The sequence below is a fragment of the Macaca thibetana genome, chromosome 10, assembly GCF_024542745.1.
Source record: "Macaca thibetana thibetana isolate TM-01 chromosome 10, ASM2454274v1, whole genome shotgun sequence".
NCBI classification, from domain to species: Eukaryota; Metazoa; Chordata; class Mammalia; order Primates; family Cercopithecidae; genus Macaca; species Macaca thibetana.
This window is the reverse complement of record NC_065587.1, coordinates 8,713,623-8,739,427: the sequence shown is the minus strand read 5'-3', so window position 1 is coordinate 8,739,427 and position 25,805 is coordinate 8,713,623. Positions and strand designations below refer to the sequence as shown.

Here is a 25,805-nt window from a genome sequence, read left to right as displayed (position 1 = left end):
AATGAGACAACGTATATAATAAGAAGTGCCTAGAAGAGTGTCAGGTGGACACAGATGTTTGATAAATGTTAGTTTTCTTTTCCTTTGTCTACTAATCAGATTATGAGAATTCTGTTAACTTTCTTTAATCTCAGCCTTCACACCTTTCAGAGTAGATCTTAGTGACTAAGAGCCACTGAAGGGCAGCAGCCTTGTTCAGGGGGATGGTTGGAGAACATCCAGCAGATTGTCTTCAAACTGCGTTTGCATCTTAAGCCTCTTATTTTTTACTTACATTGTAATTATGGATTAATACAAATGGAGATTTCTTTTTTTGTTTTGAGACAGAGTCTGACTCTGTCGCCCAGGCTGGAGTGCAGTGGCGCGATCTTGGCTCACTGCAAGCTCCGCCTCCTGGGTTTACGCCATTATCCTGGCTCAGCCTCCTGAGTAGCTGGTGCTATGAGTAGCTGGGACTACAGGCGCCTGCCACCACGCCTGGCTAATTTTTTTTTTATTTTTATTTTTACTAGAGACGGGGTTTCACCGTGTTAGCCAGGATGGTCTCGATCTCCTGACCTTGTGATCTGCCCACCTCGGCCTCCCAAAGTGCTGGGATTACAAGCGAGAGCCACCGCGCCTGGCCCAAATAGAGATTTCTAAAGGTAGGTTCATGTACTTTTTTTTTGAGATGGAGTCTTGCTCTGTGGCCCAGACTGGAGTGCAGTGGCACAATCTCAGCACACTGCAACCTCTGTCTCCCAGGTTCAAGCAATTCTGCCTCAGCCTCCTGAGTAGGTGGGATTACAGGCACCCACCACCATGCCCGGCTAATTTTTGAATTTTTAGTAGAGACGAGGTATTGCCATGTTAGCCAGGCTGATCTCAAGCTCCTGACCTGAGGTGATCCACCTGCTTTGGCCTCCCAAAGTGCTGGGATTACAGGAGTGAGCCACCACGCCCGGCCCCTTTCATGCACTTTTATCCAAGATTGAGAAATGTCAGTGTCTGTAGCAAATAATATTGCTCTTTTTGGTGATAGGTGTTGACATAGATAGGGATAAGGGTTAACCACCTACCTGGCCTCTTTTCGCCACTGTCCTTAGTGCCCAGAGAATGTTAAATTGGGTTGAATTGAAGCCCTCAGCATTTAAAGGACTTGTGTAGTTGCTAGTAGAGTGAGAATCAGATCCCAGAATTTCTTACCCCAGTTCAGTGTTTTACTGCCTCTCTCCTCACCCCCACCCCTCTTTTGGCTTCAGTTTAAAGATCCCCTGCCTAAGATGGCCAAGCATCTGTTTGTGTCCTTCTTCTCTGAGATCACAATAAAGTCAGTGTTAAGAGCAGAGGGTCTTTTTTATTCCAGTGGCATATGGGCTCATAGGGCTCCAAGATGCAAGCCAAAGCAAGGGGGAGGTATCAGGAACTGGAAACAATTCCTCAGAGCCCACATAACAGCCACACATTGCCTCATACTTCTGCTTTTCTTTCTTGTCTCGATAAGGAAGAGAGTGACTTTTATCATTTTTCCTATATTATATGGCACATTTTAAATTAAATGTTTATGTTGAGATGATATAGATTCATTTGTATAATCAGTAATACAGAGCGGTCAGGTGTACCCATTACCCAGTTTCCCCCAATGGTAACATCTTGTAAAACGGTAGTAAAATGTCACGACTAGGATATTGACATTAATATAATCAAGATACAGACTATCTCCATCACTACAAGGATTCTTCATATTGCCTTTCCCTCTCCCCCTCCTTAGTCCCTGACAAAGGAACTTCATTTCTGTAATTTTTGTTTTTTGAGACAGCATCTTACTCTGTGGCCCAGGCTGGAGTGTAGTGATACAGTCTTCACTCACTGCAGCCTCCCCTTGAGATCCTTCCACCTCAGCCTCCCAAGTAGCTGGGACTACAGGCACATACCACCATGTACAGCTAAATTGTTTTGTATTTTTTTTGTAGGGACTGGGTCTTACCTTGTTGCCCAGGCTCGTCTCAAACTCCTGTGCTCAAGCAATCCTCCCACCTCAGCCTCCCAAAGTGCTGGGATTACAGGCGTGAGCCACCTTGCTGTACCCATTTCTATAATTTGATCATTTCAAGATTATGATATAAATGAAATCATGCACTATATGACCTTTTGGCTAGGCTTTTTTTTTTTTTTCCACTCAGTATCAATTTCTTGAGGTTCATCAAGCTTGTTACATGTATAAATACTTTATTCCTTTTTACATTTGAGTAGTATTCCATGGTATGGAGGCACCACAATTTGTTTAACCATTCACCCCTTGAATGACATGTGGGTTGTTTTGGTTTTTGGCTATTACAAATCAAATTACTATAAACATTTGTGTATGGCTTTTCTGTCAACGTAAGTCTTTGTTTCTCTGTATAAATGCCCAGGTGCAATGGGTCACATGGTTATTGCATATTTAGTTGTTTAAGAAACTGCCAAATTAGGTTGGGTGCAGTGGCTCACACCTGTAATTCTAGCACTTTGGGAGTCTGAGACAGGTGGATCACAAGGTCTGGAGTTCAAGACCAGCCTGGCCAACATGGTGAAACCTCATCTCTACTAAAAATACAAAAATTGGCCGGGCATGGTGGTGTCTGCCTGTAATCCCAGCTACTTGGGAGGCTGAGGCAGGAGTATTGCTTGAACCCGGGAGGCAGAGGTTGCAGTAAACTGAGATCACACCACTGCATGCCAGCCTGGGTGACAGAGCAAGACTGTCTCAGGAAAAAAAAAAAGAAACTGCCAAATTGTTTTCCAGAATAAGTGTATCATTTTACATTCTCATTGGCAATTTATGAGTGATACAGTTTCTCCACATCCTCTCCTATATTTGGTGTAGCAACTTTTTACATTTAGCCATTTGGATAAGTGTACAGGATATCCCACTGTAGTTTTAGTTTGCATTCCCTTAATGGCTAGTGATATTGAACATCCTTTCCCAAGTTTATTTCCAATCTGTATATTCTCTTTAGTGAAGTGCTTTTTCATGTCTTTTGTACATTTTTTATTTAGATTATTTACTTTCGAGTTTTGGGAGTTCTTTATATATTCTAAATACTAGTCCTTTGTCAGATACATAGTTTGCAAATATGTTATCCCCTCTATGCCTTTTCATCCTCTGAACAGGGTCTTTCACAGAGCAAAAGTGCTTAGTTTTGATAATCCAGTTTATTATTTTTCCTGTTATGGATTGTGCTTTTGGTGTCAAGACTAAAAATGCTTTGCGTAGCTCTAGATTTTCTCCTAGATGTTTGATGATTTACATTTGAGTCCATGGTCTATGTGGTCTTTTTTTTTTTTTTTTTTTGAGACAGAGTCTTACTCCCTCACCTAGGCTGGAGTGCAGTTGCATGATCTTGGCTTACTGCAACCTCTGCCTCCCAGGTTCAAATGATTCTAGTGCCTCATCCTCTGAAGTAGCTGGAATTACAGGTGCACACCATCACACCCAGCTAATTTTTGTATTTTTAGTAGAGACAGGGTTTCACCATGTTGGCCAGGCTGGTCTTGAACTCCTGACTTCAAGTGATCTACCCTCCATAGCTTCTCAAAATGCTGGAATTATAGGCATGAACCACTACACCTTGTCATAATTTTTGTATATAATGTAAGACTTAGTTCAAGGTTCATTTTCTTGCCTATGAATATCTGATTACTCCAGAGCCATTTGTTGAAAAGCCATTTTTCCTCTGTTGAATTGCATCAGCACTTTATAAAAAAACCAATTGGGCATATTAGTTGGTGACAAATTCTCTTAGTTTTCCTTCCTTTCAGAATTTTCTGATTTCCCCCAGCATTCTTGAAGGATATTTTCATTGGATATGAGATTCTGAGTTGATAGTTTTATTTTTAAACAGTTGAAAAATGCTGTGTCACTTCTTTCTGCTTTCTGTTGTCTCTGATGAGAAATCAGCTGTCATTCAAATTATTTTTTCTATATGAGTAACAAATTGTTTTCCTCTGGCTGCTTTCAAAAAATTTTTTTGTTTTGTTTTCAGAAGTTTGACTATAATGTGTCTTGGTGTGAACTTCTTTTTTTATTATTATTATTATTATACTTTAAGTTCTAGGGTACATGTGCACAATGTGCAGGTTTGTTACGTATGTATACATGTGCCATGTTGGTGTGCTGCACCCATCAACTCGTCATTTACATCAGGTATAACTCCCAGTGCCATCCCTCCCCCCCCCACTCCCCACAATAGGCCCCAGTGTGTGATGTTCCCCTTCCCGTGTCCAAGTGATCTCATTGTTCAGTTCCCACCTGTGAGTGAGAACATGCGGTGTTTGGTTTTCTGTTCTTGGCGATAGTTTGCTGAGAATGATGGTTTCCAGCTGCATCCATGTCCCTACAAAGGACACAAACTCATCCTTTTTTTATGGCTGCATAGTATTCCATGGTATGTATGTGCCACATTTTCTTAATCCAGTCTGTCACTGATGAACATTTAGGTTGATTCCAAGTCTTTGCTATTGTCAATAGTGCCGCAATAAACATATGTGTGCATGTGTCTTTATAGCAGCATGATTTATAATCCTTTGGGTATATACCCAGTAATGGGATGGCTGGGTCATATGGTATTTCTAGTTCTAGATCCTTGAGGAATCGCCATACTGTTTCCACAATGGTTGAACTAGTTTACAATCCCACCAGCAGTGTAAAAGTGGTCCTATTTCTCCACATCCTCTCCAGCACCTGTTGTTTCCTGACTTTTTAATGATTGCCATTCTAACTAGTGTGAGATGGTATCTCATTGTGGTTTTGATTTGCATTTCTCTGATGGCCAGTGATGATGAGCATTTTTTCATGTGTCTGTTGACTGTATGAATGTCTTCTTTTGAGAAGTGTCTGTTCATATCCTTTGCCCACTTTTTGATGGGGTTGTTTTTTTCTTGTAAATTTGTTTGAGTTCTTTGTAGGTTCTGGATATTAGCCCTTTGTCAGATGAGTAGATTGCAAAAATTTTCTCCCATTCTGTAGGTTGCCTGTTCACTCTGATGGTAGTTTCTTTTGCTGTGCAGAAGCTCTTTAGTTTAATTAGATCCCATTTATCAATTTTGGCTTTTGTTGTCATTGTTTTTGGTGTTTTAGACATGAAGTCCTTGCCCATGCCTATGTCCTGAATGGTATTACCTAGGTTTTCTTCTAGGGTTTTTATGGTATTAGGTCTAACATTTAAGTCTCTAATCCATCTTGAATTCATTTTCGTATAAGGAGTAAGGAAAGGATCCAATTTCAGCTTTCTACTTATGGCTAGCCAATTTTCCCAGGACCATTTATTAAATAGGGAATCCTTTCCCCGTTTCTTGTTTTTGTCAGGTTTGTCAAAGATCAGATGGCTATAGATGTGTGGTATTATTTCTGAGGGCTCTGTTTTGTTCCATTGGTCTATATCTCTGTTTTGGTACCGGTACCATGCTGTTTTGGTTACTGTAGGCTTGTAGGATAGTTTGAAGTCAGGTAGCGTGATGCCTCCAGCTTTGTTCTTTTGACTTAGGATTGTCTTGGCAATGCGGGCTCCTTTTTGGTTCCATGTGAACTTTAAAGCAGTTTTTTCCAATTCTGTGAAGAAAGTCATTGGTAGCTTGATGGGGATGGCATTCAATTTACAAGTTACCTTGGGCAGTATGGCCATTTTCACAATACTGATTTTTCCTATCCATGAGCATGGAATGTTCTTCCATTTGTTTGTGTCCTCTTTTATTTCACTGAGCAGTGGTTTGTAGTTCTCCTTGAAGAGGTCCTTTACATCCCTTGTAAGTTGGATTCCTAGGTATTTTATTCTCTTTGAAGCTATTGTGAATGGGAGTTCATTCATGATTTGGCTCTCTGTTTGTCTGTTACTGGTGTATAAGAATGCTTATGATTTTTGCACATTGATTTTGTATCCCGAGACTTTGCTGAAGTTGCTTCTCAGCTTAAGGAGATTTTGGGCTGAGATGATGGGGTTTTCTAAATATACAATCATGTAATCTGCAAACAGGGACAATTTGACTTCTTCTTTTCCTAATTGAATACCCTTGATTTCTTTCTCTTGCCTGATTGCCGTGGCCAGAACTTCCAACACTGTGTTGAATAGGAGTGGTGAGAGAGGGCATCCCTGTCTTGTGCCAGTTTTCAAAGGGAATGCTTCCAGTTTTTGCCCATTCAGTATGATATTGGCTGTGGGTTTGTCATAAATAGCTCTTATTATTTTGAGATATGTTCCATCAATACCGAATTTATTGAGAATTTTTAGCATGAAGGGCTGTTGAATTTTGTCTGAGGCCTTTTCTGCATCTATTGAGATAATCATGTGGTTTTTGTCTTTGGTTCTGTTTATATGCTGGATTACGTTTGTTGATTTGCATATGTTGAACCAGCCTTGCATCCCAGGGATGAAGCCCACTTGATCATGGTGGATAAGCTTTTTGATGTGCTGCTGGATTCGGTTTGCCAGTATTTTATTGAAGATTTTTGCGTCGATGTTCATCAGGGGTATTGGTCTAAAATTCTCTTTTTTTGTTGTGTCTCTGCCAGGCTTTGGTATCAGGATGATGTTGGCCTCATACAATGAGTTAGGGAGGATTCCCTCTTTTTCTGTTGATTGGAATAGTTTCAGAAGGAATGGTACCAGCTCCTCCTTATACCTCTGGTAGAATTCGGCTGTGAATCCATCTGGTCCTGGACTTTTTTTGGTTGGTAGGCTATTAATTATTGCCTCAATTTCAGAGCCTGTTATTGGTCTATTCAGGAATTCAACTTCTTCCTGGTTTAGTCTTGGGAGAATGTAAGTGTCCAGGAAATTATCCATTTCTTCTAGGTTTTCTAGTTTATTTGCATAGAGGTGTTTATAGTATTCTCTGATGGTAGTTTGTATTTCTGTGAGGTCGGTGGTGATATCCCCTTTATAATTTTTTATTGTGTCTATTTGAGTCTTCTCTCTTTTCTTCTTTATTAGTCTTGCTAGTGGTCTATCAATTTTGTTGATCTTTTCAAAAAACCAGCCCCTGGATTCATTGATTTTTTGGAGGGTTTTTTGGGTCTCTATCTCCTTCAGTTCTGCTCTGATCTTAGTTATTTCTTGCCTTCTGCTAGCTTTTGAATGTGTTTGCTCTTGCTTCTCTAGTTCTTTTAATTGTGATGTTAGGGTGTCAATTTTAGATCTTTCCAGCTTTCTCTTGTGGGCATTTAGTGCTATAAATTTCCCTCTACACACTGCTTTAAATGTATCCCAGAGATTCTGGTATGTTGTATCTTTGTTCTCATTGGTTTCAAAGAACATCTTTATTTCTGCCTTCATTTCGTGTTGTACCCAGTCGTCATTCAGGAGCAGGTTGTTCAGTTTCCATGTAGTTGAGCAGTTTTGATTGAGTTTCTTAGTCCTGAGTTCTAGTTTGATTGCACTGTGGTCTGAAAGGCAGTTTGTTATAATTTCTGTTCTTTTACATTTGCTGAGGAGTGCTTTACTTCCAACTATGTGGTCAATTTTGGAATAAGTGTGATGTGGTGCTGAGAATGTATATTCTGTTGATTTGGGGTGGAGAGTTCTGTAGATGTCTATTAGGTCCGCTTGGTGCAGAGTTGAGTTCAATTCCTGGATATCCTTGTTAACTTTCTGTCTCGTTGATCTGTCTAATGTTGACAGTGGGGTGTTGAAGTCTCCCATTATTTTTGTATGGGAGTCTAAGTCTCTTTGTAAGTCTCTAAGGACTTGCTTTATGAATCTGGGTGCTCCTGTATTGGGTGCATATATATTTAGGATAGTTAGCTCTTCCTGATGAATTGATCCCTTTACCATTATGTAAGGGCCTTCTTTGTCTCTTTTGATCTTTGATGGTTTAAAGTCTGTTTTATCAGAGACTAGGATTGCAACCCCTGCTTTTTTTTTGTTTTCCATTTGCTTGGTAGATCTTCCTCCATCCCTTTATTTTGAGCCTATGTGTGTCTCTGCATGTGAGATGGGTCTCCAGAATACAGCAAACTGATGGGTCTTGACTCTTTATCCAGTTTGCCAGTCTGTGTCTTTTAATTGGACCATTTAGTCCATTTACATTTAAGGTTAATATTGTTATGTGTGAACTTGATCCTGTCATTGTGATATTAGCTGGTTATTTTGCTCATTAGTTGATGCATTTTCTACCTAGCATCGATGGTCTTTACATTTTGGCATGTTTTTGCAATGGCTAGTACTGGTTGTTCCTTTCCATATTTAGTGCTTCCTTCAGGGTCTCTTGTAGGACAGGCCTGGTGGTGACAAAATCTCTAACCATTTGCTTGTCTGTAAAGGATTTTATTTCTCCTTCACTTGTGAAACTTAGTTTGACTGGATATGAAAATCTGGGTTGAAAATTCTTTTCTTGGCCGGGCGCGGTGGCTCAAGCCTGTAATCCCAGCACTTTGGGAGGCCGAGACGGGCGGATTACGAGGTCAGGAGATCGAGACCATCCTGGCTAACACGGTGAAACCCCGTCTCTACTAAAAATACAAAAAAAAAAAAACTAGCTGGGCAAGGTGGCGGGCGCCTGTAATCCCAGCTACTCGGGAGGCTGAGGCAGGAGAATGGCATAAACCTGGGAGACAGAGCTTGCAGTGAGCTGAGATCCGGCCACTGTACTCCAGCCTGGGTGACAGAGCAAGACTGCGTCTCAACAAAAAAAAAAAAAAAAAAAAAAAAAAAAAAAAAAAAAAAAAGAAAATTCTTTTCTTTAAGAATGTTGAATATTGGCCCCCACTCTCTTCTGGCTCGTAGAATTTCTGCCGAGAGATCTGCTGTTAGTCTGATGGGCTTCCCTTTGTGGGTAACCTGACCTTTCTCTCTGGCTGCCCTTAACATTTTTTCCTTCATTTCAACTTTGGTGAATATGACAGTTATGTGTCTTGGAGTTGCTCTTCTTGAGGAGTATCTTTGTGGCATTCTCTGTATTTCCTGAATTTGAATGTTGGCCTGCCCTACTAGGTTGGGGAAGTTCCCCTGGATGATATCCTGAAGAGTATTTTCCAGCTTGGTTCCATTTTCCCCCTCACTTTCAGGCACACCAATCAGACGTAGATTTGGTCTTTTCACATAGTTCTATATTTCTTGGAGGCTTTGTTCATTTCTTTTTCCTCTTTTTTCTCTAGACTTCTCACTTCATTTCATTCATTTGATCTTCAATCATTGATACTCTTTCTTCCAGTTGATCGAGTCGGTTACTGAAGCTTGTGCATTTGTCACGTAATTCTCGTGTCATGGTTTTCATCTCTATCAGTTCGTTTATGGCCTTCTCTGTGTTGATTATTCTAGTTATCCATTCTTCCATTCTTTTTTCAAGATTTTTAGTTTCTTTGCACTGGGTACGTAGTTCTTCCTTTAGCTCTGAGAAGTTTGATTGACCGAAGCCTTCTTCTCTCAACTCGTCAAAGTCATTCCCTGTCCAGCTTTGATCCGTTGCTGGCGATGAGCTGCGTTCCTTTGGAGGGGGAGATGTGCTCTGATTTTTTGAATTTCCAGCTTTTCTGCCCTGCTTTTTCCCCATCTTTGTGGTTTTATCTGCCTTTGGTCTTTGATGATGGTGACGTACTGATGGTTGGTGTGGGTGTCCTTTCTGTTTGTTAGTTTTCCTTCTAACAGTCAGGACCCTCAGCTGCAGGTCTGTTGGAGTTTGCTTGAGGTCCACTCCAGACCCTGTTTGCCTGGGTATTGGCAGCGGAGGCTGCAGAAGATAGAATATTGCTGAACAGTGAGTGTTGCTGTCTGATTCTTGCTCTGGAAACGTCGTCTCAGAGGTGTGCCCAGCCATGTGAGGTGTGAGGTGTTGGTCTGCACCTAGTGGGGGATGTCTCCCAGTTGGGTTACTCAAGCATGTAGTATGCAGTCTTGAGCATGCAGTCTGTCCGTTCTCAGATCTCAATCTCCGTGCTGGGAGACCCACTGCTCTCTTCAAAGCTGTCAGACAGGGTCTTTTACATCTGCAGAGGTTTTTGCTGCTTTTTGTTTAGCTATGCCCTGTCCCCAGAGGTGGAGTCTACAGAGGCAGGCAGGCCTCCTTGAGCTGCGGTGAGCTCCACCCAGTTTGAGCTTCCTGGAGGCTTTGTTTACCTGCTTTAGCCTCAGCAATGGCGGGCGCCCTTCCCTCAGCCTCTCTGCCGCCTTGCAGTTAGATCTCAGACTGCTGTGCTAGCAATGAGGGAGGCTCCGTGGGCGTGGGACCCTCTGGGCCAGGTGTGGGATATAATCTGGTGTGCCGTTTGCTGAGACCCTTGGTAAAGCACAGTATTAGGGTGGGAGTTACCCGATTTTCCAGGTGTTGGGTGTCTCAATTTCCCTTGGCTAGGAAAAGGGATTCCCTTCCCTCTTGCGCTTCCCAGGTGAGGCGATGCTTCGCCCTGCTTCAGCTCTGGCTGGTTGGGCTGCACCAGCTGACCAGCACTGATTGTCCAGCACTCACCAGTGAGATGAACCTGGTACCTCAGTTGAAAATGCAGAAATCACCCGCCTTCTGTGTCGTTCGTGCTGGAAGCTGGAGGCTGGAGCTGTTCCTATTTGGCCATCTTGCTCCAGAAAACCCAGTGTGAACTTCTTTGGGTTTATCCTGATTGGAATTCTCTCAGCTTCTTGAATCTATTGTTTTATGCATTTTACCAAGTAGGAAAGTTTTCTTTGAATATTTGTTCATTTGATTATTTATTAATGTATTTTTTTGAAACAGTGTCTTACTCTGTTACCCAGGCTAGAGTACAGTGGCAGAATCATGACTCACTGCAACCTAGACCTTCCAGGCTCAAGTGTTCCTCCCACTTCTGCCCCCAGAGTAGCTGGGACCACAGGTGTGCACCACCACACTCAATTTTTTTTTTTTTTTTTTTTGAGTGGGAGTCTTGCTCTTTCGTGAGGCTGGAGTGCAGTGGCATGATCTCGGTTCACTGCAGCCACTGCCTCCCGGATTCCAGTGATTTTCCTGCCTCAGCCTCCTGTGTAGCTGGGATTACAGGCACCTGCCACCGCGCCCAGCTGATTTTTGTATTTTTGGTAGAGATGGGGTTTCACCAAGTTGGCCAGGATGGTCTTGATCTCTTGACCTTGTGATCCGCCCATCTCGGCCTCCCAAAGTCCTGGAATTACAGGTGTGAGCCACTGTGCCCGGCCCCCACACTCAGTTAATTTTTGTATTTTTTGTAGAGATGGCATCTTACTGTGTTGTCCAGGATGATCTCGAACTCCTGGACTCAAGCAATCCTTCTGCCTCTGCCTCCCAAAATGCTGGGATTACTGGGGTGAGCTACCACGCCCCACTCTGATCCTTTATTAATAGCCTCACAGATCCCCGAGGTTGTTTTTATTGTTTGTTTCTTTTCTTCTTCTTCTTCTTTTTTATTTTTTCTTCTTGAGATGGAATCTCACTCTGTTGCCCAGGCTGGAGTGCAGTGGTGTGATATTGGCTTACTGCAAACTCCGCCTCCCGGGTTCACGCCATTCTCTTGCCTCAGCCTCCGAGTGGCTGGGACTACAGGTGCCCACCACCATGCTCGGCTAATTTTGTTTTTGTATTCTTAGTAGAGATGGGGTTTCACCGTGTTAGCCAGGATGGTCTCGATCTCCTGACCTCGTGATCCACCCGCCTTGGCCTCCCAAAGTGCTGGGATTACAGGTGTGAGCCACTGCGCCTGGCCTCTTTTCTTTTCTTTCTTGTTTACTTTTTCCAGTCCATTTTCTCTCTGTTGTTCAGATTGGGTAATTTCTGTTGTCCTGTCTTCCAGTTCACTGCTTGTGTTGTCCTCTTTTACACTTTTGAGCCCATTCACTGAGCTTTTTATTTCAGTTGTTATATTTTCTAGTTCTAAAATTTCTATCTGATTCTTCCTTATATCTCCTATTTCTATGCTGAGACTCTATTTTTATTTTTTGAAGCATGTTCATACCTGTATTTTTTTTTTTTTTTTTGAGATGGAGTCTCACTCTGTCACTCAGGCTGAAGGGCAGTGGCACAATCTTGGTGCACTGCAACCTCTGCCTCTCAGGTTCAAGAGATTCTCCTGCCTTAGCCTCCCGGGTAGCTGGAATTACAGGCATGCACCACCACACCCAGCTAATTTTTGTCCTTTTGTAGAGACGGGGTTTCACCATGTTGCCCAGGCTGGTCTCGAACTCCTGGACTCAAGCAATCCACCTGACTCGGCCTCTTAACGTGCTGGGATTACAGGCATGAGCCACTGTGCCTGGCCTGCATTGCATTCCTCTGTGAATTTTAGAAACAGCAATCAATTTAAACAAGAAAATTGCTGGAATTTTTATTGTGATTACAGTGAATCTATAGATTAATTTGGGAGGAACTGACATATTTAAAATGTTGAGTCTTCTGATTCATGACCATGGTATGGCTCTTCATTTATTTAGATCATCTTTAATTTCTCTCAGGAATGTTTTTTCATTATTAGTATATGATTTTGCATGTAGCTTTTGTTAGATTATTTTCTCTATGTATTTTATATTTTGGATGCTAATTATAACTGGGTTTTAAGAAATTTTAATTCTCAATTGTTTATTGCTATTATATAGCAATATAATTGATTTTAATACAGTGATCTTGCATCCTTCAACCTTGTTAAGCTGTAGTGGTTTTTGGATGATCCCACAGGATTTTACACACAATCCTGATATTTGAAAATACAGTTTTATTTCTTTCTTTCCAACCTTGCATTCCTGGGAGTAAGTGCTATGGATAATGTTGTATATATTTACATATTATTTTCAATGTGATAAGATTTTGTTAATAATATTTGCATCTGTGTTTATGAGGGTGTTAATCTGTGTCATCTTTACCTGTTTTTGTTTGTTTGTTTTTGAGATGGAGTCTTGCTCTGTTGCCCAGGCTAGAGTGCAGTGGCATGATCTTGGCTCACTGCAACCTCTGCCTCCTAGGTTCAAGTGATTTCCCTGCCTCAGCCTCCTGAGTAGCTGGAATTACAGGTGCTTCCCACCACACCCAGATAAGTTTTGTATTTTTAGTAGAGATGGGGTTTAACCATGTTGGCCAGGCTGGACTCGAACTCCCGACCTCAACATTATCCATAGCATTCACTCCCAGGAATGCAAGGTTGGAAAGAAAGAAATAAAACTGTATTTTCAAATAACAGGATTGTGTGTAAAATGCTGTGAGATCATCCAAAAACTACTACAGCTTAACAAGGTTGAAGGATGCAAGATCACTGTATTAAAATCAATTATATTGCTATATAATAGCAATAAACAATTGAGAATTAAAATTTCTTAAAACCCAGTTATAATAGCATCCAAAATATAAAATACATAGAGAAAATACTCTAACAAAAGCTACATGCCTCAGCCTCTCAAAGTGCTGGGATAACAGGTGTGAGCCATCGTGCCCAGCCCATCTATCTCATTTCTTAGATCTAGTAATAATTATTTTATACACTGGGAGCTTAAGCATTAAGGTGCATATGTATTTAGAATTGCGATATTTTCCTGTTGGACTGATCTTTCATCCTTATGTAATGTTCCTTTTTGTCTTTTTTAACTGTTGTTGCTTTAAAGTCTGTTTGTGTGATATAGGAATAGCTACTCAGCAAGGCGTGGTGGCTCATGCCTGTAATCCCACCACTTTGGGAGGCCGAGGCAGGCAGATCATGAGGTCAGGAGATCAAGACCATCCTGGCCAACATTATGAAACCCCGTCTCTACTAAAAATACAAAAATTAGCTGGGTGTGGTGGCGCACCTGTATACCAAACCACCTGTCTAGCCATCCTGAAAAAGGGTTATTGACTGCAGAATTTTTAGCCAATTCATTAGATAAAATGGTAAGTCCTTGTAAGGCTTTTGTTATACTCCCATCTGGGCCAGTATTGTTCGGGATTAAGGCACAACACTGAGTTTTAATCATAACACAAACTCCACCTTTTTCAGCTAATATCATGCCTAGGCTAAAAAATTAGCCATTCTGTTGGCCATCTGGCTGGTCAGCCCTAACTGCTCAGCTATTCCTTTGACAGCATCCTAGTGTAATTAATAAACTGCTGTTGGTTATAATAGATGTAATTTATCCAGTCTACATTGTTATTAATAGTTACCCATGGAAATATTGATTCAAATCCTGCAGCTATTTGGTCCTGGGCTTTGAATTTATCAGGTACTCCCCATGGGACTCCAATTGCATCTAAATAAACTTGAGAGTCAAAAAAACCATAAGGGCCTTCTCTTATTTTACAGTGTTGTGGTTTTTTTTGGTTGATGAAATGCCAGGGTGAAAGGGATAACCAATTGGACAAGAGCACAAGTACCACTCCAGTTACTTGGCAGAGTGTCCAGTAAGGGTCCACCACAGTACCACCGTACATCTGCTTGAGGATGAGTAAGGGCAGACTGATGGGTAAGCTCTTGGAAAGGCTTAAGCTCACTGCATCCTGTTAAGCTTCCAAGGAACACCAAGTTTTCTCCTTGTCAGGAGAGACATGAGGTGACATTGATGTTGGGAGACAGAAGCAGGATGGCCCTCTGACTCTTCATTTTGAAGTGCTGGATTGGGTTTTTCCCTAGTTGTCTTTAAGGGAAAGAGGAGGACAGGTCCCTGCCTCCAACGAAGAGCATAGACCTGTTCTTCTTGAGAGACTGGACTTTTATCATTTACATATTGAATTAGAAGTTGGCGGCCGGGCGCGGTGGCTCGTGCCTGTAATCCCAGCATTTTGGGAGGCTGAGGCAGGCAGATCACGAGGTCAGGAGATCGAGACCATCCTGGCTAACAAGGTGAAACCCTGTCTCTACTAAAAAATACAAAAAATTAGCCAGGTGTGGTGGCGGGTGCCTGTAGTCCCAGCTACTTGGGAGGCTGAGGCAGGAGAATGGCGTGAACCTGGAGGCAGAGCTTGCAGTGAGATGAGATTGTGCCACTGCGCTCCAGCCTGGACAACACAGCAAGACTCCGTCTCAAAAAAAAAAATTGACACATCACAGTTTGAGGATAGGGTCCCTGAGTCCAAATAAAACAGCAGTGTTTTTTAATTTGTTGCTCTTTCTTTTTTCTTTTCTTTTCTTTTTTTTTTTTTTTTTTTGAGACCGAGTCTTGCTCTGTCACCCAGGCTGGAGTGCAGTGGCGCAATCTTGGCTCACTGCAAGCTCCGCCTCCTGGGTTCATGCCATTCTCCCACCTCAGCCTCCCATGTAGCTGGGACTACAGGCACCTGCCACCACGTCTGGCTAATTTTTTGTGTTTTTAGTAGAGACAGGGTTTCACCGTGTTAACCAGGATGGTCTCGATCTCCTGACCTCATGATCTGCCTGCCTTGGCCTCCCAAAGTGCTGGGATTGCAGGCCTGAGCCACTGCGCCCGGCCTGCTTTTTCTTATGTTTAGTTCTCTCATTATCTTTCCAATATTTTAACATGAGACCTAGGGGACTAACAGCAGGAATATCTTTATTGCTATCTTTATCCTTTTTACTCCCTGTCTTGCTTGGGATATTTCCCATGTTGAGTCCTAGTTAGGCTCAATCCCTTGTACTAGAGATTTATTGCCTATCCTTTTCTGGAGGCTTGCTGAGGCTTAATCCCTTGTATTAGAGATTTCTTGCGTCGTCTTTTCTGGAGGCTTTTTGAGACTCAATCCCTCATACTAGAGATTTATATCCTTTAGCCCCACCTGCTGGAGGTTCCTTGCATCCTTCTTTTGCTTCGTCCACTCTGGTCGCTTCCCGGAGGGGAATTTAGATCCCTCTTAGCATTGGCATGTCAGTATAAACCCCACAGCAGGATCCGTCCTAAGCTGTATGAGATGACCATGGAACCGCAGATAGGACCCACTCACTCCACACAGCAGTAGTACTTAGTACCATTCACACAAGCAGCACTGCAAGCAGTAATGCTTGCGATCATTCACACACACTTTCAACCTCCAGAATATCCTGACCACCAAGGAAATGCTTTGTCACCCCAGTGATGTTTCTTACCTTGGTCTGTGCACAAAGTTACCTGGTCACTGTGGTGTTGCAAGCCTTTTTTCCCCCACATTGCTGAGAGTCCAGGTTTATTTGTCACACCGGCTGGGTCCTGATCCCTCACCCTGAGGCCACTGCAACGAGGCAGTGGGACACGTCTCTTTATGAGAGGTGACCAGAGACCCCTTCCCCGGAGGAGAATGGGAATCCCAGATAAGCCCCAGATTTGTTGGAGATAAATGCTCGGTACTGCAAAGTGAAACCAGCACTCAGATGAAAGTTTTCTCAGCAAGGCAATTTACTTTTGCAGAAGGGTGCTGCTTGTGTCAATCACGATTGCAAGAGTACACCAAACAAAGGAAAGCAGGAATTTTATTCCTAACACAATCCCTACCTCTGTGTCACTCCTCCATGGGCTGGGGTTGGACCGCACCATCTAATATGACCCGATTGGCTATTTGTGAATACTTTCCCAAATAAGGAAGGGAAGGGAAATGTGAGTTACAGTGGTGGGACGTGCGGTTTCCAAGGGAGGAATGGGTGAAGAGCGGGTAGCCAGGGGAACAGATGTGAGTTATTGATTAGGACTGACAGGGATGTTGTTTACAGTTACAGTACGTAGGGGCAATGAGGCATAGAGAACAAGAAAGTTGAGTTTGAGAACAAAGAACAAAGAACAGGCTAAACCTTTGAAGAGGAATTTTACTGTATCCTACATACTTGTTCTAGTCTGTTGTTGACACTTTCCAGTGCATTTTGTATCTCTCTGTGTCTCCCGTTTCCAGAAATTGTGATTTTTTTTCTTATAATATCTATTTATCTGGAGAATTTTTCATCCAAAGCCTATATTTTCTGTTTTTCGTTTCTTTTCTCTTTTTTTTTTTTTTTTTGAGACAGGGTCTTACTCTGTCTCTGAGGTGCAATCTCAGCTCATTGCAACCTCTGGCTTCTGGGTTCAAGCAATCCTCCTGCCTCAGCCTCCCAAGTAGCTGGTATTATAGGCACGCACCACCATGCCTGGCTAATTTTTGTATTTTTAGTAGAGATGGGGCTTCACTATGTTGGCTAGTTGGTCTCAAACTCCTGACCTCAAGTGATCAGCCCACCTCAGCCTTCCAAAGTGCTGGGTTTACAGGTATGAGCCACTGTGCCTGGCCAATCCATAGCCTGTATTGTTTTTTAAATTTCTTTAAGTTTGTTTTCACTTTTCTCTGGTATCTCCTTGAGCAGTTTAATAATCAACCATCTGAATTGTTTATCTGGCAATTCAGAGATGTCTTCTTGATTTCATTCATTTCTGGGAAGCTAGTGTGGTCTTTTGGGGGTATTAGAGAACCTTGTTTTGTCATATTACAAGTTTTCTGATTTCTTCTCACTTGGGTAGACTATTTCAGGGGAGAAATCTGGAACTCAGGGGCTACTGTTCAGGTTCTTTTGCCCCACAGAGTGACCCCTTGGTGTGATGGGTTCCCATTTCCTCTAGGGATGGAGCTTCCTGGGAGCCAGACTGCAGTGATTGCTATTGCTCTTCTGGGTCCAGCCACCCAGTGGGGCTACCAGGTTCCAGGCTAGTGCTAAGGAATGTCCGCAAAGAGTCCTGTGATGTGATCCGTCTTTAGGTCTCCCAGCGATGGATACCAGCACCTGCTCTGGTGGAGGTGGGAGGGGAGTAAAGTAGACTGTGAGTGTGAGAGTCCTTGCTTGTAGTTTTGTTTACTGTGCTGGCTTTCTCAAATGCTGGTTATGCTAGCAGTGAAGTTGTCACGTGGACAGACTCAGGAGCTCTGGTTAGCCAGGATGTTGCAGACAGTGGAATTAGCTGTTGTTTTCGCCTTCCTTGGGGCAGGGTTATTCTGTTGTGAGTTGATGTAATGTCCTGACTTGGTTGACTTCCAGCCAGGAGGTGGCGCTTTCAAGAGAACACCAGCTGCAATACTAGGAGGGGGATATAAGCTTGCCCTAAGTTGGTCAGGATAAGTATTAGGATTTCTCAGGTGGTGGACAGGGCCATAAAGCTCTCAAGAGTTTATGGTTTTTGTGATCAGCTACCAGGGTGGGTAGAGAAATACCGTCAGGTTGGGGCAGGGTTAGGTGAGTCTGAGCTCATACTTTTTCCAGGAATCTTTCTGTTACTGATTTCTAATTTTTAATTCCACAGTGGTTGAAGGACATACTTGAAATAAATTTAAAATCTATTGAGATTTGTTCTGTGGTCCAGAATATGGCCTATCTTGGTGAATGTTTCATGTGTATGTTAAACTGAGGCATCTATCCCTCAGTTTCAACCACCTGTAGATTTGTAATTATTGTTCCATTTACAGAAATTTGGAGGAAGGTAGAAGTTATTGTCTTGAACCATAAGATGTCTGTTTGAAGTCTTCAAGTTCCTCAGTGGTAGGCTCTATATCCTGTTTACCTTTGACTCTCTCAGCATAGTGCTTGGACCAAAATGGAAGCTCAGCGGACACTGGTTGAATGAATGAATAGATGACATTCAATTGTTAGGCGGTGTTCTTGTTTTTGATTTAGAAAATATGCTTATTGTATTATGCAGTGAGACTGAGTCTTGGCTGGGTGCAGTGGCGGCTTATGCCTGTAATCTCAATACTTTGGGAGGCCGAGGCAGGTAGATCACTTGAGGCCAGGAGTTTGAGACCAGCCTGGCCAATGTGACAAGACCCTGTCTCTACTAAAAATACAAAAAAATTAGCTGGGCATGGTGATGCACACCTGTAATCCCAGCTACTTGGTAACCTGAGGCATGAGAATCTCTTGAACCCGAGAGGCAGAGGTTGCAGTGAGCCACAATCATGCCGCTGTACTCCAGCCTGGGCTACAGATCAAGACTCAGTCTTAAAGGAAGAAAAAAGACTGAGTCTTACACACCTTTGTGTCTTTGTGTCTCTATGGGACTTCACACAGAGCTTGGCATATTGTAGCTGCTCAACCAGTACTGTTTGTGCTGAATTGAACCAACGAGATACGTACAAAGGGGCTGTCTCTCACTGCTGGGGATTTAAAGCCACCCTGAGGCATTTGACGGCTGTTCTGGCCAAGGTTGAAGAGGTTGTCCTGTCATAAAGTCCGCCTAAGACATGATGTCACACATAGACACCACTCTCCATGCAAAAGGGGGGGCCGGTGCACTGAACTCCCAGAGTTAGCTGGGCCCCAATGCTCCTCTCGGGTTTGGTCGTAGAGCCCAAGAGGGGGTAGATAAGCTGCCTGACACTGATATGGTAAAAGGCTTATCTGCAGATTTCTAGCGTAGACAACAGCACATGCAAAGGCCTAGAAGTGAGTGTCTGAGGTGGAATTTCAGAGTCTTTGTCGTCAGCAGCAAGACATGGAGAAAAATGACATTGAGATTTAGGCAGAGAGAGACAGAGAGAGAGACAGGGACAGAGATAGAGACAGAGAGAGAGACAGAAACTGAGATATAGAGACAGAGATAGAGACAGAGTTAGAGATAGATAGAGACAGAGAAACAGAGAGGGAGAGAGGCAGAGACAGAAATAGAGACAGAGATAGACAGAGACTGAGAGACAGAGAGAGAGAGAGAGAGAAAGGAGTGGGAGGCAGGAGGTAAACCAGAGCATGAGAGGTCAACCAGCCAAGAGAAAAGGCGAGGTTGTTAAAGAAAGGGTCAGCTGGGGCCGGGCGCGGTGGCTCACACCTGTAATCCCAGCACTTTGGGAGGTCGAGGGGGGCGGATCACGAGGTCAGGAGATCGAGACCTTCCTGGCTAACATATTGAAACCCCATCTCTACTAGTAAGTAAATAAAAAAAAAAAATTAGCCAGGCCTCATGGCAGGCCACCTGTAGTCCCAGCTACTCGGGAGGCTGAGGCAGGAGAATGGCATGAACCCGGGAGGCGGAGCTTGCAGTGAGCTGAGATAATGCCACTACACTCCAGCCTGGGTGACAGAGCAAGACTCTGTCTCAAAAAAAAAAAAAAAAAAAGAAAGGGTCAGCTGGGTTTGGTGACTAGGAGTGTATTGCTGACCTCAGTGAGGGTGTTTCAGAGGCTTATAGGGACAGATACAGGTTGAAGTGGATTGTGGAGTGCGGGAGAGGTAGAAAGCAGTAAATACACCCCCTGCCAACACCACTTTCAGGAGACTGGTGTGAAGGGTAGGGGGTCAGTTAGGACAGTAGCTGGAGAAGGAATATGGATTCAAGGGAGAAGGGCTTTTTTCTTTTTAATGGAAGAGATCAGCAATGTGTTTAGATGCTGATGGAAGGAGCCAGAAAAAAGGAAAAGGAGAATATTGAGGTGAGACGAGATCCCCAAATGCCCAGGTGAGAAGACCAGATGAAATGGGGCACAGGAGCAAGGCTAGCTTCGGAGACAGGAGGGCAGCCTCCTCTTCTCCCCCCCTGGAAGAGGAAATGGCCCATGAGAAGCCGGTGAGTGAATGGGTTTGGTGGCCGAAAGTTGAGGAAATGCCCATCTGATGGTGCCTGTGTTCTCTGCTGAATGTGAGGAAGACAGGGTGGAGTTAGAGGTTAAAGAGAGAATCTAAGGGACGGGCACTGTGACTCACTTACACTTTAGGAGGGCAAGGCAGGAGGATTGGTGGAGCCCAGGAGTTCAAGACCAGCCTGGGCAACATAGTGAGACCCTGTCTCTACAAAAAAAAATTTTAAAGTAGCTGGGCGTGGTGGCGTGTGCCTGTGGTCCCAGCTACTCAGGAAGCTGAAGTGAGAGGATCACTTGAGTGTGGGATGTTGAGGCTGCAGTGAGCAGTGATCACTCCACTGCACTCCAGCCTGAGTGACACAGCAAGACTCTGTCTTAAAAAAAAAAAAAAAAAAAAAAAAAAAAAAAGTGGCTGGCCTCGGTGGCTCACGCCTGTAATCCCAGCACTTTGGGAAGCCAAAGCAGGTGGATCACCTAAAGTCAGGAGTTTGAGAACAGCCTGGCCAACATAGTGAAACCCCGTCTCTACTAAAAATACCTTAAACCCAGGAGGTGGATGTTGCAGTGAGCCGAGATTGCGCTAGTACACTCCAGCCTGGGCGACAGAGACTCCGCCTCAAAAAAAAAAAAAAAATCCTCAATAGTCACCTGTAGTCAACCCTTCCTCCTACTCCCACACCCTGGCAATCAGTGAACAGTTTCCTGTTCCTGTAGTTTTGCCTTTGCAAGATTGTCATATAAATGGAAGATTGTCATATAAATGGAAATGTATGGTAGCCTTTTCAGTCTGGTTTATTTTACTTAGCACAAAGCATTTGAGATTCATCTAGTCATGTATATCAGTAGTTTGTTCCTTTTATTGTTGAGTGGTGGTCCATTGTTTGGATGTGCCAGAACATTTGGGCTGTTTCTAGTTTGGGGCATAAAATCACTATTAATATTCATGTACAAGTTTTGTGTGAACATAGATTTTCCTTACACTTGAGTAAAGAGCTAGCAGTGGAATTTTTGGGTCATATAGTAAGTGTAAGTTTAATTTTGTAAGAAACTCAAACTTTTTCAAAGTGGCTGTCTCATCAGCAATAACCAAGAGGTTCCAGTTGTTCTACATCCTCTCCAGCATTTGTTCTTTTTGAAAGCCATTCTAAAAGGCATATTTCGATTTTTATTAGATCAGTATCGAAGATTTATGTTATTAAACTATGTAAACAGGCCAGGCGTGAGAGTTCACGCCTATAATCTCTGCACTTTGAGAGGCCAAGGCAGGAGGATCACTTGAGCTCAGAAGTTCCAGACCAGCCTGGTCAGCATAGTGTGACTCTGTACAAAAAAAAAAAAAAAAAAAAATCGGAAAAATACAGTGGCTCATGCCTGTAGTCCTGGCTACTTGAGAGGTCAACGTGGGAGGATCGCTTTAGTCCAGGAGTTTGAGACCAGCCTGGACAACATTGGGAGACACTGTCTATTAAAAAAAATTAGCTGGGTGTGGTGGTGCCCTGTGATCCCAGCTACTAAGGAAGCTGAGGTGGGAGAGTCACTTACTTGAGCACAGGATGTGGAGGCTGCAGTGAAACATGATCATGCCACTACAGTCCAGCCTGGGTGACAGAGCAAGACTCCATCTCAAAAAAACTCCAATCTGTGCAACAGAGCAAGACTTTCTCAAAACAAAAAATGTAGACAGTAGTCCCAGTTAAGTCATGATTTTGGTTTTTCTTCTCTTTCTTTAGTTTTCTGTGCATCTATTATATAATTCATTCATTCAGATTTTCTGCCAAAAATAGAAATCTCTTTTGCAATACATTTAGACAGATCAGGTCATTTGTCCATATGATCATTTTCATGGAGACGTATCTCAGGAGCCCTCCATCTCCCTGATTCCATCTGGATGGAGCACCCTGGAGGTCTGCTGCCTAGCTGTCCTCCTGAGCTCCCCATTCACCCTTATGCTCAGGGGCTCTCCCTGCCTGTTGTGCTGGGTCCCATGTTATCTTCTTTTCCGTTTCTCCTTTTAGTAAAGTACAACCTCCAGTTGCTTCTTGAGGGGTAGTCTTGAGACATGTATCTGAAAAGATCTCAATTCATACTTGCATAGCATTTGGCTAGGTATAGAATTCTAGATTGGAAATATTTTCTCTCAGATTTTGAAGGTCTTCATTATCTTATAGCTTCAAAGGTTGGTGTGGAGAAGTCTGATGAATGTTGAATTCCTAAAGCTCAGACTTTTTTGTTTGTATCTCTGCAAGTGTTTAGGTTCCGCTCTGTCCTCGGTGCTGTGAAATTTCTTGACAACAAAATCAGGGGCGAGTCCCCTTCATTCATTGTCCTGAACAGTTGATGTTTCCTTCTCTACTGGAAACTCATGTTCTTCATCTCTGAGAACTTGTCTTGACAAAAAAGAAATGTATTTATTTGACATCTCTCCCTGCCTCCTAGTCTGTTGTCTCTGCTGCCTCTTTCAGAAACATCTAAACAATTTAGCTGTTGGAGCTCCTGACCTCTTCTCTGTTCTTTCTGGAAAATATTTTTTTCAAGTTTAGCTTGTATACTTTGATTAGATTTTGCATTCCTATTATTATGTTATTTTTATTTTAAGGCAAGGTTTCTTTCTGTTGCCCAGGCTGGAGTGCAGTGGCAGGATCATAGTTCACTGCAGCCTTGTTCCCAGACTCAAGTGATCCTCCTGCCTCAACCTCCCAAGCAGCTGAAACTACAGGTGTGTGCCACCACACCCAGCTAGTATTTCAATTTTTTGTACAGACAGGGTCTTAGGTGGCCCAGACTGATGTTGAACTCCTAGGCTCAAACAGTCCTCCTGCCTTAGCCTACCAAAATGCTGGGATTACAGGCATGAGCTGCGGCATCTAGACTATATTTTTGTCAAGAATTAGTGGTGGTGGGTGTTTGAACATTTTTATTTTAGAGCCTCCTATTCTTATTTCATGAATGGAAAGTTTTATCTTTCTAAAGATATCAATTATAGATTTTTTTAAAAAGACAGTTTCACTCTTGTTGACCAGGCTGGAGTGCAATGGCGTGATCTCACCTCACTGCAACCTCCAATTCCCAGGTTCAAGCAATTCTCCTGCCTTAGCCTCCCGAGTAGCTGGGATTACAGATGCCCGCCACCGCGACCAGCTAATTTTTTGTACTTTTAGTAGAGACGGGGTTTTCACCATGTTGGCCGGGCTGGTCTTGAACGCCTGACCTCAGGGGATCCACACGCCTCCGCCTCGCAAAGTGCTGGGATTACAGGCATGAGCCACTGTGGCCGGTTCAATTATAGATTTTTTAGGTTGAGGTGTTGACAGATCTCACCTCAGCCTTTTCTCTCTCCTTGTCATGCAGCCCATAGGGGAGACTGTCAGGCCAGTGTGAGGACTAATGAATAAATGCTACACTGTGCCCACTCAGGTGGGTAAGGGCTGGCACTCTTCTACCCCTGGAGTGCGGTGGCTATGTTGGCCCCCTTGGCTGACACAGTAAGGGGGACTGCACCTGGAGAGGATGGGCCAGTCAGGGAAGGACTGCTCGCCACTCATAGCTGTGTGTCACCCCTCCCACCTCCCTCTGTGGAGACGCAAAGTCAAGAGTAGGAAGAAGCCAGCCTCTGAGGTAAGGCTTCCCCTGGAAGGCTCAGGGCTGGGGCTCTCTCCTATCAGAGCTCAGACCCAGACACATGGCAGGGAGTCCCGGGGGTAGTGGCGGGCCCCCTCCAGGAAACTCACAAGGTTACCACAGCTCAACTGAAAAGGAAGAACTTCACAGGACTGCGACACCCCAGTGTGAGAACGGGAGGATGAGGTGCTCTGAAGGCCTTTCTGCCCACAGTCTGCCCTCTTATTCCTCCTGCAGGTCATGATCCCCAGGGGACCTGGAGGACTGAATGATGCTGCCCCCGAGGAGGCTGCTGTCTTGTCTTAGGAGGGAGAGCAGGTGAAGTCCCCATGGGAGGAAGCACCTAGCCCCATTCCTGCTGAGCAAGAAGAGGTGGCAGGGACCCCAGACTGGGAGGTAAGGACAGCCCGGGGCTTCAACTGGAATGTCTCCAGCATGGGTCCGACTGAGCAGCCACGGAGCACTGCAGAGTGGGAGGCAGCGGGGCAGGGAGGCAGTACTGGAGGCTGGCTCAACCTCAAGACCAGCAGGCCAAGCTGCTGTCCCAGGGGAGTGAGGACATCTGTGCAGAGCTGAGAGGCAGCAGCCATGTGTGAACAGACTGGGCCTCATCCTGGCCCCACCGACTTCTTGCAGACAGAGCCTGTTTCCCTGTCTGTGTAACACAGAACCTGCCTGATCTCACTGCTGGGTTCCTCTTCCTCCTGCCAGGAAAATAAAAAGGTTCAAAAGGAAATTGCTGGGTATCCATCTGGTAAGACCACCGGCCCAGCGTGCTGCAGGGCGCTGCTTCCATCCTACTTCTCAGCGACTGCTAGGGTCACACACACCCCAGCCCTTTCCCGCCTTCCTGAGCTGTGGAGGGGAGGGAAACAGCCCAGGAGTCAGGTACCTGGACCTTCCTAGGAGCCTCCTTGGGTGGGCAGGAACTCCGGGCCACTCCCCTGAGCTGGCTGCATCCCTACCTTTCACCACAGCTGACCTGGCCCCCGGGCATCTCAGAGGGAGGTTTGCTCCCAGCAGGGGACTCAAAAGGCCGCCGGTTTCTACTTTGCAGAGGCCTCTGAGGACAGCAAAGAGCATAAGGCCCTGGGACTGGTTCCCTGTGCTCATGACAGAGCTCTGCCTGGACTGGCTCTCAGCCTCCAACACCCTCAAGACTCAGAACTGTGAAGAAAAAGTTTCCAATAATTCCAAGAGTTGCTGCTGCTATAGGCCCTGCTGCTGCCTTTTGGGGCCTCCATCTTCAGAGAAACCCAGTGTGGCTTCATCCACACTCCCTGTCCCCACAGCTGCAGGAACAGCACTTCCTGCCACCGAGCCACGTCACCACAATGGATTGTCTCTGGAAGGGACAAGGGGGCCCTGGCCGGCCTTCCGACTGACTCGGTGCCAGGGGATGGACCAACGTTCCTCTCGTGCTGACAGCCGGGCCGCACCCTGGCAAGAGGGCATTTACAGAAATGCTGGCGGGAACCGCTGCCAGGGATGCTGTAGGGTCCTCTGGCAAAAGAGGTCTCAAGTGGCTTCTCAGAGTGTCTGTGGTTCTCTATCCCAGGCTGTTCCCTAAGAGGGTCTGCCCAGGACTCAGGTAAGCAGATGCTCATTAGAAACTCTTGGGCACTGCCTGTGTGCCCAGCCCAGCCCATTATGTCAGTGAGGACAGACATAGAGGACAGCGGTCCCTGCCTTTGGTGGGCTCCAGGCCAGCAAGGGCTACAGCCCCAGAAGGCAGAGCAGGAAGACAGGACTCAGGGCAGCTGAAGCAGCCTTCTCATTGGCAGAAGGGAAACAGAAGCCCAGGGTCACATGGGGTAATGGCAGAGCCAGGACTAGGGTCAGGGTCA

General features: G+C 44.4%; 1 protein-coding gene across 49 annotated transcripts in view; it reads right to left on the bottom strand.

Moving 5' to 3' along the window:
* NDUFA6 (NADH:ubiquinone oxidoreductase subunit A6) overlaps positions 1-25,805 on the bottom strand; it is a 321,526-nt gene that overhangs the window by 15,202 nt on the left and 280,519 nt on the right. The gene's annotated exons all lie outside the window — the stretch shown is intronic.